This window comes from Salvelinus alpinus, chromosome 19 (assembly GCF_045679555.1).
Source record: "Salvelinus alpinus chromosome 19, SLU_Salpinus.1, whole genome shotgun sequence".
In the NCBI taxonomy this organism is placed as follows: Eukaryota; Metazoa; Chordata; class Actinopteri; order Salmoniformes; family Salmonidae; genus Salvelinus; species Salvelinus alpinus.
In genome coordinates, this window is record NC_092104.1 from 16,820,098 (window position 1) to 16,836,893 (window position 16,796).

Genomic DNA, 16,796 nt, shown 5'->3' on the forward strand with positions numbered 1-16,796 from the left:
CCTCACTATAGGCTGTCTCATTGTTGTCGGTGATCAGGCCTTCCACCGATGTGTCGTCAGCAAACTTAATGATGGTGTTGGAGTAGTGCTTGGCCACGCAGTCGTGGGTGAACAGAGGGGACTAAGCAGGCACCCCTGAGGGGCCCCAGTGTTGAGGATCAGCGTGGCAGATGTGTTGTTGTCTACCCTTACTACCTGGTGGCGGCCCATCAGGAAGTCGAGGATCCAGTTGTAGAGGGAGATGTTAAGTCCCAGGGTCCTTAGCTTAGTGATGAGCTTTGTGGTCACTATGGTGTTGAACACTGAGCTGTAGCCAATGAACAGCATTCTCACATATGTGTTCCTTTTGTCCAGGTGGAAAAGTGCAGTGTGGAGTGCGATTGAGATTGTGTCATCTGTGGATATTTTGGGGCGGTTTGCGAATTGGAGTGGGTCTAGGGTTTCCTATCGTCATTTTTAAAAGAGCCAACGCTGTAGTGGTTTAACTTCACTCTCACTTTTCCTGTCCTGCCAAGGCTATCACTTAAAATGTTGAAGTTTGGTTAGTTCCAGTGCATTTATATCATTGTCCAATTCCTGAGGGGAACTCTAGATCAGGGGTGGGCAATTCCAGTACTCAAGGACCTGATTGGTGTAACAGTTTTGCCCCAACCCCAAATAACACACCTGACTCCAATAATCACCGAATCATGATCTTCAGTTTAGAATGCAATTTGATTAATCAGCTGTGTTTGCTAGGGATGGGGGAAAAGTGTGACACCAATCAGGCCCTCAAGGACTGGAGTTGCCCACCCATGCTCTAGATAATTCCAAGTGTGAAGGCCTACAGTTTAGGCCTACCATTTCTGTATGGACCTCGCTTTGTGCACGGTGGCATTGTCATTCTGAAACAGGGAAAGGCCTTCCACAAACTGTTGCCACAAAATTGGAAGCACAGAATCATCTAAAATGTAATTGAATGCTGTAGCTTTAAGATTTCCCTTCACTGGAACTAAGGAGCCTAGCCCTACCCATGAAAAACAGCCCCAGACAATTATTCCTCCTCCACTGAACTTTACACTTGGCACTATGCACTGGGGCAGGTAGCGTTCTCCTGGCATCCGTCAAACACAGATTCATCCGTCGGACTACCAGATGGTGAAGTGAGATTCATCAATGTTTCAACGTGTTTACACTGCTCCAGAGTCCAATGGCGGTGAGTGTAAAGATGTCTACTGTAGCAAGGGAATATAAATCCACGAGGGCAAAACATATATTTTGGAATGCCACATGGCACTGCAAATGAGCTTTTTACCATAACTAGCTGGTCAGGCTGTTGTTGTGTAGGCCTACAACTTCCTGTATTACGATTGGCGATGGCAACAATAGCAAAAACATTAGCAAAACTACTTCATGTCGATGCAACTTGATGTTTTTTGGATCCCATAAGAAGCAGCACCCATACAGATTTGACTTTTTCACTGACACAATGAGCTGTCATTCACAATTAGAAATGTTTGCGAGTACCGCCCCTGCCTCCAACTGACTGGGCAGCTGTTATTTTTCCATTTGGAACCGGGCTGCCTCCCAGACGAGATGTGCAGATTACTGTTTGATTTGAGCAGGGCGTTTCTCCCTCAGCGGCTTCGCCCGGCACATTATGGGCCACAGCCCGGTTCAACCTGGGGCTGCTTAACCAAATATTAACCAAATCTCCTGCATTTTCGTTAATTGGGTTAAAAGAGAATTCCAGTCATGTGTAATGAGGGAATAAAACTGGAGATATTGTTTATTTTGTATCTGACTAACGCATGCAAGTTGTTGAAGGTGAAATGTAAAGGACTTAAAATGTAACAGAGCACAGCACTGGGGTGTTTAATTGGAGGTTTATCTCTTGTGTTCCATTGTGTATTTATATATAGGAGAAAAACACATAATTGATTCCACACTGTCAAAGACAATAAATGTAAATAAGACTGGGCTAAATAAAAAAACTTCGGTCCTAACGAAAGATGCTTGGATTGGGACTGGATAATGACATGCCTTTCTCTACAAAATGAGTTAATATTTTATTCTTGGAATGGTGAGAGGATCTACTTTATATGTCTAGTTCCCACCCGGCATTCTTTATTTATTAGTAGGAAAAACAACAAAAGTGTGGCGACAGGCAACCTGTGCAAGGACTGTTTCCCTAATGTTTTCCCATTTCGCTCTCCAAAAATAAGAACACGACCAACTCAATTAAAGACCACCGATCTCTGAGTGTTATACGTTGTCATCCTTACATTCAATGGCAATGATCTCTTCTTTCTTTCCAAGAATACAAACCAAAATGGACGACTAAATTAAAGAAAGCCCCGTCCTGAAAGCAAAGTGTTGGTTGGGTACAATCGGTGTGTTGTCCTTACATTAACATGGCTGTGTAATTGTTGAACATGGCAGTGTGTTCATTCATTAGTGAGTACATACCTCTCTGGACCTACTTCTCATTTTCTCGAAAGGCTTTACTCTTTTAACCTTTCTCAACCACCCATCCCGGATCCGGGATAATTGTCATCAGCAACGCTGAATAGCATAGCGCCACAGTCAAATAATATTACTAAAAATATTTATAATCATGCAATCACAAGTGAAATATACCAAAACACAGCTTAGCTTGTTGTTAATCCACCTATGGTGTCAGATTTTCAAAAAATATATTTTACAGCGAAAGAAATCCAAGCTTTTGTGTAGTGTAGTGTAGTTTTCAATGCTACATCAGCTAACCCCAAATTAGCATAGTCACGAAAGCGTGAAAAACAATCAAATTCATTGCTTACCTTAGATAATCTTCAGACGTTTCCACTCACGAGACTCCCAGTTACACAACAAATCTTCTTTTTGTTCGATAAATATTACTTTTATCACAAAAAAACGCCATTTGGGTTCTGCGTCATGAAGAAAAAAACGACAGCCTCATTCAGGTCCTGAAAGGAAGACAGAAATTTCCAAAAGTATCAGATTAAAAAATATTCCTAAAAATATTTATAATCGTGAAATATACCAAAACACAGTTTAGCTTGTTGTTAATCCACCTATCGTGTCAGATTTTGAAAATATATTTTACAGCGAAAGAAATCCAAGCTTTTGTGAGTGTAGCTTTCTATGCTACATTAGCTTAGCCTTATATTAGCTTGGTTAGCTTGGTCACGAAAGTAAGAAAAGCAATCAAATTAATCTCTTACCTTTGATAATCTTTGGGTGGTTCCCACTCACGAGACTCCCAGTTACACAACAAATGTTCTTTTTGTTCGATAAATATTACTTTTATATCCAAATACCTCCGTTTGTTTGGTGCGTTATGCTCAGAAATCCACCGAAAAGGGCGGTCACGAAAACGCATACGAAAATGCCAAATAATATCCATAATGTCCACAGAAACATGTCAAACGTTTTTTCTAATCAATCCTCAGGATGTTTTTCAAATATATATCAACCGGGAGTGTTGTTTTTTCAATCGGACCAGGAGAAACAATGGCCGCCTTTCTCTGTTGCGCACAACTCACTCTGAGAGCCCCCACCTATCCACTTACGCAATGTGATCTTTCACGCTCATTTTTCAAAATAAAAGCTTGAAATGAGTCTAATGAGGTGTCAAAAGTCTAATGACTTTTGACACCTTAGGGAAGCCATAGAAAAAGGAATCTGGTTGATATCCCTTTAAATGCACGTTAGGCATGCATAAGAACAGAGAGGTTTCAAAAAAGAGGGACTTCCTGATTGGACTTTCCTCCGGTTTTTGCCTGCAATATCAGTTCTGTTTAACTCACAGACAATATTAAGACAGTTTTGGAAACTTTAGAGTGTTTTCTATCCTAATCTGACAATTATATGCATATTCTAGTTTCGGGGGCTGGGAAATAGTCAGTTTCAAATGGGTACGTTTTTTAGCCAAAAACGAAAATACTGCCCCCTAGTCTTAAGAAGTTGAACTTAAGTGATGCATGCTTGTGGCAACCCCTCTAAATCTGCTCCAGTAAAATGGAAACATGCTGTTTCTTCTCCCCCTACTTCCCTATACATCCCTCCCTCTCTTTGTGCAAGGACCTGACGCCGGAGATGAGAAGCAGGTACGGGGAGTCAAACATTTATTCAGGAACACGACGGGAACAGCGTCAGCACACGGGTAACACAGACATAAGACAAACAATCCCGAAGCAGGGAACAGAGCTAGGAAACAGAAAGATATAGGGAAGGTAATGACACAAGTAATTGAGTCCACGTGAGTCCAATGAGCGCTGATGCACGTGACGGGGAAAGGCAGGTGTGCGTACTGAAGGTGGCTTGAGTGCGTAATGTTGGGGAGTCTGGCGCCCTCGAACCCCAGAGGGAGGAAGAGCAGGAGCAGGGGTGACAGTAACCCCCCCCCCCCCCCTCTAGGGGCGCCACCTGGCGTCCCACCTGGGCGAGCCGGCCGAGGCATGGGCGCCGGGCATGCCGGCTGGGGGTAAACTCCTGGCGAACCGGCAGGGGTGTGGGAGCCTGGCGAGCCAGCTGAGGCATGAACACACATACACACACACACACACACACTGACAAACACACACACACACACATACTCTCTCTTTTTCTGTAATTGTTTTTCTATTTTCAGACACCACTATTCAATAGGAAAAATGTGGGCTGCTGTAAGGCTTGGTTGAGGGGGAATAAAAACTGAGTGAGAGAAGTGCAGTGCTGTCTCAGAGGGATGTTATCTTGGATCGGACATCTGTCTGCGTATTCTGATCTCTCTGAGTTCCAATGGCATTCCCTCAGATGATTCTGATCTCTCTGAGTTCTGATGGCGTTCCCTCAGATGATTCTGATCTCTCTGAGTTCTGATGGCGTTCCCTCAGATGATTCTGATCTCTCTAAGTGCCGATGGTGTTTCCTCATGTCGTATCTAGCCAATTCACTGAAAGGGCTAGCGTCATGACACTCAGATGTTTCGGATCTCTCTGAGTTCTGATGGCATTCCCTCAGATGATTCTGATCTCTCTGAGTTCTGATGGCGTTCCCTCAGATGATTCTGATCTCTCTGAGTTCTGATGGCGTTCCCTCAGATGATTCTGATCTCTCTGAGTTCTAATGGCGTTCCCTCAGATGATTCTGATCTCTCTGAGTTCTGATGGCGTTCCCTCAGATGTTTCGGATCTCTCTGAGTTCTGATGGCATTCTCTCAGATGATTCTGATCTTGTGGCGGCTAGAGAAATTACATGCAGGAGGGAATCCTTAAGGCGATAAAGTCACCCCACCATTTAATAAAGAGCACACGTGTTTCCTGTGTACACAGAGGAATAGACTGGTACTGTAGGATCAGCTTCCCTTCTCCCAAATTCTAGCCTTAACCAATAGGCCAGAAAATGCCAAACTCACATTAGACCAGTATCCGCAGAAGGCAGGCAACCATGATGTTTGCGTTTAGAGCAGGTCGGTAAGGTCCAGCCAATCACTTACAGTTTTTTGCAATCACTTTGGCACCAATTTCAAAACCTCAATGTCATTTTTCAAAACTCTAGACACAAAACTCACAAGCGATGACCAAAGATAATTTGTTAACTGAACCAAAATCACCTGTTCAAAATGATACATCGAAGTACTACCATTTCAAAATGTAATTCACGCATTTCCTCTTAAGATGACGGTCTATTAATTTCATTACAATGATCTAACTATCAATTGACACAACTGCTCAAAATGAGCAGGTGTATGTATGCAGGCCCTTGTAATTGCTTTTACAATACTGCCAACTCGTTACTGATGATTGAGTTCACATTTTGGTACGAGTATATAGTGAACTGAGTGGTATCCACCCACAACATAGCGATAACATGGAGCCGGTAGGTGATCCAGGTCACAATAGACGTCAAGCAGTGGGAGGAGGAAGACTAGGAAGATGTGGTGGTCACCCCTTCTGAGAGGTGGTCGTGGGCCTCGTTTGAGATGTGTGGGGGAACGAGGTAGAGGACAAGGCCACGGACCAAGACAGCGGCAGTGACAGCAAAGAGTGTCCAATGAAATCCGAGCAGTAGTTATAGACCATGTCATAAATCATGGCATGACAATGACTGAGGCAGCTACAATGATTCCACCTCAGATCAACTGTGGCCTCAATCATCAGAACTTTCCGCAATGAGAACCGGTTAGTCTTCAGCATGCACTAAACATTAGGCTACTCTCAATTGTCAAATGACTGTATACTGCATGCCAATGTGTACCACAGAGTAGGTGATGTGACTAAATGTGTTCTTACTGCAATTTTCCCTGCAGAATTGAGACTAGGCCAAATAGGAGAGACGGAGGCAAAATTCTTGCTGTCTAACAAGAGCGGGCTGTGGTCAATTTGGTTCGGGACAGAAATAATTTTTGCCTTACAGAAATTCGGCAGCACATCTTGGACAATGACGACATTAGACGCCAAAAATTTGCCGACTATTGCATGCATGCTTAAAAGGCACCAGGTGTCTCTAAAATACCGGATATTGTCGAATTTGATCCCGCTAGAAGGAGTTGCACACTAAGAGGTTAACTTCTTATAGATAGGGGGCTGCAAACATCAAGTTTGGATGAAAAGCGTGCCAAGAGTAAACTGCCTGCTACTCAGTCCCAGTTGCTAATATATGCATGTTATTAGTAGATTTGGATAGAAAACACTCTGAAGTTTCTAAAACTGTTTGAATGATGTCTGTGAGTATAACAGAACTCATATGGCAGGAAAAAACCTGAGAAAAAATCCAACCAGGAAGTGGGAAATCTGAGGTTTGTAGTTTTTCAACTCTTTGCTTATCCAAGATACAGTAGAAATGGGGTCATATTGCACTTCCTAAGGCTTCCACTAGATGTCAACAGTCTTTAGATCCTTGTCTGATGCTTATACTGTGAAGTGGGGCCGAATGAGAGGGGAATGAGTCAGAGGTCTGCCAGCAGCCACGAGCTGGTCATGCGCATTCACATGAGAGGTAGCTCCCATTCCATTTGCTTTTCTGAAGACAAAGGAATTCTCCGGTTGGAACATTATTGAAGATTTATGTTAAACACATCCTAAAGATTGATTCTATACTTAGTTTGACATGTTTCTACGTCCTGTAATATAACTTTTGGGACTTTTCGTCCGTACTTTCCGCTGGACTTGCACGCGCGTGGTGAGTCCAACAAAAGGAGGTATGGTTTGTTTGGACATAAATGATGAACTTTATGGAACAAATCAAACATTTATTGTGGAACTGGGATTCCTGGGAGTGCATTCTGACGAAGATCATCAAAGGTAAGTGAATATTTATAATGCTATTTCTGATTTATGTTGACTCCAACATGGAGGATATCTTATTTGGTTGTGTTGGTCTCTGAGCGCCGTACTCAGATTATTGCATGGTTTGCTTTTTCCGTAAAGTTTTTTTGAAATCTGACACAGCGGTTGCATTAAGGAGAAGCATATCTTTAACTTCTTGACGCTAGGGGCCAGAATTTTAATTTTTATTTTTTAATAACGTTACCAAGGTAAACGGACTATTTCTCAGGCCCAGATCATAGAATATGCATATAATTTACATATTAGGATAGAAAACACTTCAAAGTTTCCAAAACTTGTCTGTGAGTATAACAAAACTGATTCTGCAGGCGAAAACCTGAGGAAATCCAACCCGGAAGTGCTTTTTTTTTTTTTTACCCTGTTTCATTGCCTGCCCCTCTTCTATTTAAAGGGGGTATCAACCAGATTCCTCTTCCAATGGCTTCCTCAGGCTGTGACAAGGCTTTAGACATTTATTTTGAAAAATTTGCGAGATTTTTCAAAACGAGTCAGGTGTCCTTTGAATAGTTCCTGCGCGCGAGAGGGGTAGCTCGACATTTTCTTTCTCTCTTTTATTGTATAGGTTACCGTCCGTTTGAAATATTATCGATTATGTATGTTAAAAACAACCTGAGGATTGATTATAAAAAACGTTTGACATGTTTCTACGACCATTACGGATACTTTTTGGAATTTGTCTGCCTTTCAGGCACGGAACGTGGCTGTGGTTTTCTGAACATAACGCCAACCCAAATGGCGTTTCTTTTTGTTATAAAACTAATATTTATCGAACAAAAAGAACATTTATTGTGTAACTGGGAGTCTCGTGAGTACAAACATCCGAAGATTATCAAAGGTAAGCGATTCATTTTATTGCTTTTCTGACTTTCGTGACCAAGCTAATTTAAGGCTAACTGTTCTAGCGTTGATTGATACACTCACAAACGCTTGGATTGCTTTCGCTGTAAAGCAAATTTTCAAAATCTGACACGATAGGTAGATTAACAACAAGCTAAGCTGTGTTTTGGTATATTTCACTTGTGATTCCATGATTATAAATATTTTTAGGATTATTTTTTAATTTGGCGCTCTGCAATTCAGTGGTTGTTTAGGAAAATGATCCCGGTAACGGGATCCGTAGCGTCATGTGAATAACGGGATACGTAGCGTTATGTTAATAACACTTGTATCTTTTATCAATGTTTATTATGAGTATTTCTGTGATTTGATGTGGTTCTGTGCAAATTGACGGGATGTTTTGGAGGCAAAGCCAAATGTAAATTAAGGTTTTTGGATATAAATATGAACTTGATTGAACAAAACATACATGTATTGTGTAACGTGTTGTCCCAGGAGTTTCATCTGATGAAGAATATCAAAGGTTAGTGATTCATTTTATAAATATTTCTGCTTTTTGTGACTCCTCTCTTTGGTTGGAAAATCTCTGTATGCTTTCTGTGACTAGTTGCTGACCTAACATAATGATATGTTCTGCTTTCGCCAAAAAGCTTTTTTGAAATCGGACACTGTGGTTGGATTAAGAATTATATCGTTAAAATGGTGTCTAATACTTGTATGTTTGAGAATTGAATTATGAGATTTCTGTTGATTGAATTTGGCGCCCTGCAATTTCATTGGCTGTTGGCGCTAGCGGAACCCCAGTCCTAGACAGGTTAATCCAGTCACTCTGTCAGATTTCAAAAAGGCTTTACGGCGAAAGCATCCATGTGATTATCTGAGGACAGCGCCCTGCATACAAAAGCATTACAAACATTTTCCAACCAAGCGGAGGCGTCACGAAAGTCAGAAATAGCAATAAAATAAATCACTTACCTTTGTAGATCTTCCTCTGTTTGCAATCCCAAGGGTCCCAGCTACATAACAAATGGCCCTTTTGTTTGATAAAGTCCTTATTTATATCCCAAAAAAGTTAGTTTAGTTGGCGCGCTTGATTCAGTAATGCACCGGTTTCCCTCGTTCAAAATGCATACAAATGAATCTCAAAAGTTACCAATAAACTTTGTCCAAACAAGTCAAACAACGTTTCTAATCAGTCCTCAAGTACCCTAATGTGTAAATAAACAATACAATTTAAGACGGAGAATAGTATGTTCATTACCGGAGATAAATAACGAAGTGCACGCTCTCATCCACACAATACTACAGCCAAAATGGGAGCCACCTAGAAAAACTACATATTCTAGCAAATTTTTCAAAAAACAAGCCTGAAACTCTTTCTAAAGACTGTTGACATCTAGTGGAAGCCCTAGGAACTGCAATCTGGGAGTTATTCCTTTGATTTTCCCATAAAAAGGATTTGGATGGGCAGAAACACCCGGATGGATTCTCCTCGGTTTTCGCCTGCCATATCAGTTCTGTTATACTCACAGACATTATATGAACAGTTTTAGAAACTTCAGAGTGTTTTCCATCCAATACTACCAGTTATATGCATATCCTAGCTTCTGGGCCTGAGTAACAGGCTGTTTACTTTGGGCATGTCAGTCATACGAAATACCAAATACTGCCACCGGCCCTCAAGAAGTTTAAGATGATTCACTGTGTTTTGGGGTGGAGTTGTCCTTTAAGATGATTCACATAATTTTTGGTGCTATTGAGCAAAATACAATGTGCTCAAAAAGGTAAGTTGGATCATAAAAACACTATTTTTATTCAATTTTGCTTGCTGTAACACTCAAACACAATAACCCAGATACAATACTTTACAAAACAAAGCACATATCCATTATGCTGATTCAGTAGTAAGTGATGATTTTGTCTTACAACAGTGCAGCAAGACAACAGTGCAGCAAGGAAACAGTACAATGTGGCCAAGAAAATCTGTCCAGTAGAAGACGGACAACTCTCTTCCCTCTTGTGAAGGATTTGTTGTCTGGTCTAATCGCAGACGCAGATCCATCTTGGCCCAGGCGATTTGCTCAGCATCACAACCTCAAACTGAAATGTTACTTCAGCTCTCTGCCAGCGCTTGTTGAGGGCCTCTCCCACTCCTACCTGTCCAATACCACACACGCGCACACACACACATACACACCCACACAGGTCATTGTTGTAAAGCCTCCAACAGTACCTGTTCACTACCATCTCTCAGGAAGTTCCCTGAAATTGTCTGGCCTAGCTCCAATATCACGCACATACAAACACAACACAATGCAACCCCACACACATACACAGAGAGAAAGACACAGACACACATCTTTTCCCCCCCATCAAGTAAGCAATTTCAACCAACCTGACACCTTGTATAGGCTCTCGCTCCATTCTCTCTTCCCTCGTTCTCTCTCGCCATCCACCACCCTCCTTTTATCTTCTCCTCCTCACCTGTCAGGATGCAGAGAAGTCAATTTATTTTTGAGAAGAGGAACTATTTGCAGCTCTTTCATACAGTAATGTCCTGCCAAAGACTCTGGATAGAATGTATTAATACACAGGTCCCCATTGGTGTGTGACCACAGTGGTGCGAAAATGGTTATTGCTCAGGCTATGAGGCCGTTGCCTAATACTTTCTCTCTGTTTGTCACCTTCACTGACAGGTAAAAAGACTGAATGGGTCCACTTCAAGTTAACCTATGTCCCTCCCTATCTGGGACACATGAGGGTTAAATCTTTAACTCATATCCCTATATACTACAGTCACCCTCTCTGTTCCAATCTGGTCAGCATATTGCAGCATATGGCTGGTTTATGACCACTGGCCAATAGCAGCCAACCTCTCTGGGATATGTGGGACGGTAGCGTCCCACTTGGCCAATAGCCAGGGAAAATGTAGAGCGCCAAATTCAAAAAAATGATATAAAATCAAACTTTCATTAAATCACACATATAAGATACCAAATTAAAGCTACACTCGTTGTGAATCCAGCCACCATGTCAGATTTCAAAAAGGCTTTTCAGCGAAAGCATAAGATGCTATTATCTGATGATAGCACAATGTCAACAAAGAGAGAGTAGCATATTTCAACCCTGCCGGCGCTACTCAAAACGCAGATATAAAATATAAAACATGCATTACCTTTGACGAGATTCTTTTGTTGGCACTCCAATATGTCCCATAAACATCACAAATGGTCCTTTTGTTCGATTAATTCCGTCCATATATATCCAAATTGTCCATTTATTTGGAGCGTTTGATCCAGAAAAAAACAGCTCAATTTTTGAACAACGTCACCACAAAATATCTAAAAAATTACCTCTAAACTTTGCCAAAACATTTCAAACTACTTTTGTAATACAACTTAAGCTATTTGTAAACGTTAATAATCGATCAAATTGAAGACGGGTCTATCTGTTTTCAATACAGGAGAGCAACAAACTAACGCTACTTTTTTTAGTCTTGCGCAACTCTCAAACAGTACACATGACGTTACACTGCTTCCTGATGGCCTTCTTCTTCATTGCACAAATGAATAACCTCAACCTATTTCCTAAGACTGGTGACATCCAGTGGAAGCAGTAGGAACTGAGAACAGGGTGATTAGAAATCTGGCTTCCCAATGAAATATCATTGAACAGACAGTGACATAAAAAAATAAAAAAAATCTGAATGGTTAGTCCACAGGGTTTTGCCTGCTACATAAGTTCTGTTATACTTAGACATGATTCAAACAGTTTTAGAAACTTCAGAGTGTTTTCTATCCAAATCTACTAATAATATGCATATCTTATATTCTGGGGATGAGTAGAAGGATGTTGAAATTGGGCACGCTATTTATCCAAAAGTGAAAATGCTGCCCCCTATCCTAGAGAAGTTGGACTGAGGACCCACCATCTGCCCTGCAGCAGACCACAACTGATAATGTATATGATGATGCAGATCACAGCCAACACTCTACATCTGTCAAACTCAACTCTGGACCTCGAAGCCAGTTCAACTGCTTTTTAAAAATTGTTCCCCTCCAATCAGAGATTGATGCATAACTGAGAGCATCCTGTCGGGCTGTATCACCGCCTGGTATATCAACTGCACCTCCCGCCACCACAGGGCTCTCCAGAGGGTGGTGCGGTCTGCCCAACACATTACCAGGGGCACACTGCCTGCCCTACAGGACACCTACAGCACCTGATGTCACAGGAAGGCCAAAAAGATCATCAAGGACATCAACCACCCGAGCCACGGCCTGTTCACCCCACTCTCATCCAGAAGGCGAGGTCAGTACAGGTGCATCAAAGATGGGACAGAGACTGAAAAACAGCTTCTATCTCAAGGCTACCAGACTGTTAAACAGCCATCACAAGCCGGCATCAACCCGTTTATGCAACCCGGCACCTTAGAGGCTGTTGCCATATATATATAGTTGAAGTCGAAAGTTTACATACACTTAGGTTGGAGTCAATAAAACTTGTTTTTCAACCACTCCACAAATTTCTTGTTAACAAACTATAGTTTTGGCAAGTCGGTTAGGACATCTACTTTGTGCATGACACAAGTAATTTTTCCAACAATTGTTTACAGACAGATTATTTCACTTGTAATGAATTCACTGTATCACAATTCCAGTGGGTCAGAAGTTTACATACACTGAGTTTACTGTGCCTTTAAACAGCTTGGAAAATTCCAGAAAATGATGTCATGGCTTTAGAAGCTTCTGATAGGCTAATTGACATAGTTTGAGTAAATTGGAGGTGTAGCTGTGGATGTATTTCAAGGCCTACCTTCAAACTCAGTGCCTCTTTGCTTGACATCATGGTAAAATCTAAAGAAATCATCCAAGACATCAGAAAAATAACATTAAGACCTCCTCAAGTCTGGTTCATCCTTGGGAGAAATGTTGAAACGCCTGAAGGTACCACATTCATCTGTACAAACAATAGTACGCAGGTTTAAACACCATGGGACCATGATGCCGTCATACCGCTCAGGAAGGAGATGCGTTCTGTCGCCTAGAGATGAATGTACTTTGGTGCGAAAAGTGCAAATCAATCCCAGAACAACAGCAAAGGACCTTGTGAAGATGCTGGAGGAAACAGTTACAAAAGTATCTATATCCACAGTAAAACGAGTCCTATATCAGCATAACCTGAAAGGCCGCTCAGCAAGGTAGAAGCCACTGCTCCAAAACCGCCATAAAAAAGCCAGACTACGGTTTGCAATTGCACATGGGGACAAAGATCATTCTTTTTGGAGAAATGTCCTCTGGTCTGATGAACCAAAAATAGAACTGTTTGGCCATAAGGACCATTGTTATGTTTGGAGGAAAAAGGGTGAGGCTTGCAAGCCAAAGAACACCACCCTAACGGTGAAGCGCGGGGGTGGCAGCATCATGTTGTGGGGGTGCTTTGCTGCATGAGAGACTGGTGCACTTCACAAAATAGATGGCATCACGAGGCAGGAAAATTATGTGGATATATTGAAGCAACATCTCAAGACATCAGTCAGAAAGTTGAAGCTTGGTTGCAAATGGGTCTTCCAATTGGACAATGACCCCAAGCATACTTCCAAAGTTGTGGCAAATGGCTTAAGGACAACAAAGTCAAGGTACTGGAGTGGCCAACACAAAGCCCTGACCTCAATCCTATATACAATGTGTGGGCAGAACTGAAAAAGAGTGTGCGAGCAAGGAGGCCTACAAGGCTGACTCAGTTACACCAGCTCTGTCAGGAGGAATGGGCCAAAATTCACCCAACTTATTGTGGGAATCTTGTGGAAGGTTACCCGAAATGTTTGAACCAAGTTAAACAATTTAAAGCCAATGCTACCAAATACTAATTGAGTGTATGTAAACTTCTGACCCACTGGGAATGTGATGAAAGAATAAAAAAGCTGAAATAAATCATTCTCTCTACTATTATTCTGACATTTCACATTCTTAAAATAAAGTGGTGATCCTAACTGACCTAAAACAGGGAATTTTTACAAGGATTAAATGTCAGGAATTGTGAAACTGATTTTAAATGTATTTGGCTAAGGTGTATGTAAACTTCTGACTTCAACTTTATATATATATATCTGAATCACTGGCCACTTTAATAATGGAATACTAGTCATTTTAAATCATGTTTAAATAATGTTAACATACTGTTTTACCCATCTCATATACTGTATTCTATTCTACAGTATTTTAGTCAACGCCACTCCATTGCTCAATCTAATTTTTATGTATTTCTTAATTCCATTCTTTAACTTTTAGATTTGTGTGAATTGTTAGATACTACTGCACTGTTGCAGCTAGGAACACAATAATTTTGCTACACCCGCAATAACATCTGTTAAATATGTGACCAATAAAATGTGATTTGATTTAGACCTGGGACACCAGGTGTGTGCAATTAATGATCAGGTAACAGAAAACCAGCAGGCTGATGATGATGCAGATCACAGCTGATACTCTACATATGATGTTTACAGCCATCAAAGCTTGCATCATGAAATACATACACATATTGCATTAATTTAATTCCATTCCGCTAAAATAAGGACTACAGAGCTACAAAGCTGAAGCAACGTCAATTAACTAAATACACACGCATATGAACACATTCACACACACACACACACAGACTGTTTTTCCCAGCTTTTATTACGCAAATGAGACCTGCAAAGAAAGCAAGGGATGGTTGTTAGCAGAAAACCATTATTGGTCGCCCATAGGTCACGGCTGTTTGAATTTGCAGCTTTACGGTGAGAACATCATGTCCTTATTTCCTTAAGGAGATGTCTCGTCCTTTCATCCTATTTCGTGTGTGGTTATTTTCTTTAATATCCATGGTTACAAGGTCTTGGTTCTTTGAGTTGTTTTGACAGTGTTTGAGACTGGAAATTATCTATAGTGTTTGGAAAACCTAGGCATGGACTGTTTCCCTCCCACACATCATTGTGTTGGATCTGTGACTGTTTGCTTTTATCTGTAAAAGAAAAACAATCTCCGAACACTCCAGTGAGGGTGACATCATCGGAGTCCAACTTGTGTAGGATGTGATGTTTCCTTAATATGTTTTGTTCTGGTGTGTGTGTGTGATTCTGTGCATGTGTCTGTGTGTGCATTCGTGTCAGAGTACCTTTCCTGGTTTCTCACACTCGCAGCCACACTAATGACTACGGAACAGAAGTGGACATTGTTTCTTGGCAGAGGCGCAGAATGTTCTAGAAAGGGCTGATGTCCCATCTGTTCTGGTGTTTATAATTAGTGGTGAACACTGAGGGGAGAAATGTATCCAATTTGACAAAACAGCAGTAGCAAACTGCATAGACTGGCCGGGCGCAGTGATTAGAAACACTGCACAACAGAATGAATCATCCACAGTGTCTCCAGTAACAGTCACTCAATGAAAGAAAAGCAGAAATGGAGAATGACACTGCAGAATTATCTGAGTGTCTTTTACCCAAAGACTCAGATGCATGAATACACACACACACACACACACACACACATCCTTACCTCACCTCAGGAGTAAGAGAGAGTGGCAGAGGTGGAGGAGGCGTGCAGGGGTAACAAGATTTAGGTAACGTGTAGATTAAACAGTCTGTCTCAGACAGTGGCGATGCTGCTGCCCTCTGGCTTCACTACATTCCCTTGTTCAACTCCCTGATCACCTTCTGGTCCCCACAAGTATAGTTAAACACGTACACACACACACACACAAACAAGCCATGCTTGCAGGACACACATCTCTCATCAATCAGCAGATCCTATAATCAGTGGCAGAGATGTTGGTATTGCTAGGCAGCTGATAAATGTTGGAGCCACGGAATGGGAGACTAATGGTGGTCTGTGTATTGTTCTGGCAGTGATATTACATGGAGGTACACTTGGCAGAGTGTGGATTTCACCATTTGTGAAGCTTGACTTTATGAGTTTGTGATGGAGGTATGTCATCAAAAAGGTGGGGTTGCATAGATGGCATCAATTGTTCTGTGTGTTGCAGTGGTTGAGCTGACATTGCATCCAATGAATTCAGCAGTGAATTCCCAAACTACAATTCTCACTGAGACATTCACAAAAGTGTGGATTTTAAAACATAGAATGTTTGGATGTTGAGTGCATAGGTTCTTTAATAGTAACCATGCAAGTTTCACCAGTCATCCAACAGGCATCCCCCCCACAGCCAAGATTAATGTTCCATCTCACAGGTTAGGCCTGTTGTGTGGTTTGTCCATCACCACTTCATTACATATGCATCGCTCACTGTCGGCCTCCACACACACACAAACACACACACATTGCTCACTGTCAGACAGTTCTAGGGGGTGTTCAGACAGTCACCCTGTGAATGACTCTAAGCCGAACCTGAGATGGACTGTAAGTACATGTTACAGCTCACCACATCCCTGCCCTCACTTCCTTCTTCTTCTCTCCCTTGAGCTAGATGTAGCTCTCATTGTGTGTTAGTGTACAGGTTATGGGTCTTCTTTTCCCACCCCGTGGTACAAAGGTGTTGTGATGAATGTGGTTGTTTTTAACACCTTTGACTGTTTCTCCAGTCTCTCCCGTACCTACGTAACATCACCACCACCCCCACCACAGGGCTGATGACAGAGTATAACTAATA

The 16,796-nt window shown here is 41.7% G+C and overlaps 1 long non-coding RNA gene across 1 annotated transcript in view; it reads left to right on the forward strand.

Annotated features, from left to right (window-relative positions):
- Nucleotides 1–839: 839 nt before the first annotated feature.
- The window catches only part of LOC139545958 (uncharacterized), an 87,787-nt gene continuing 71,830 nt past the window's right edge, over nucleotides 840–16,796 (forward strand). Inside the window, exon 1 of the long non-coding RNA XR_011669162.1 lies at nucleotides 840–1,195. This is a non-coding gene — a long non-coding RNA (uncharacterized lncRNA). The remainder of the gene's footprint in view (nucleotides 1,196–16,796) is intronic.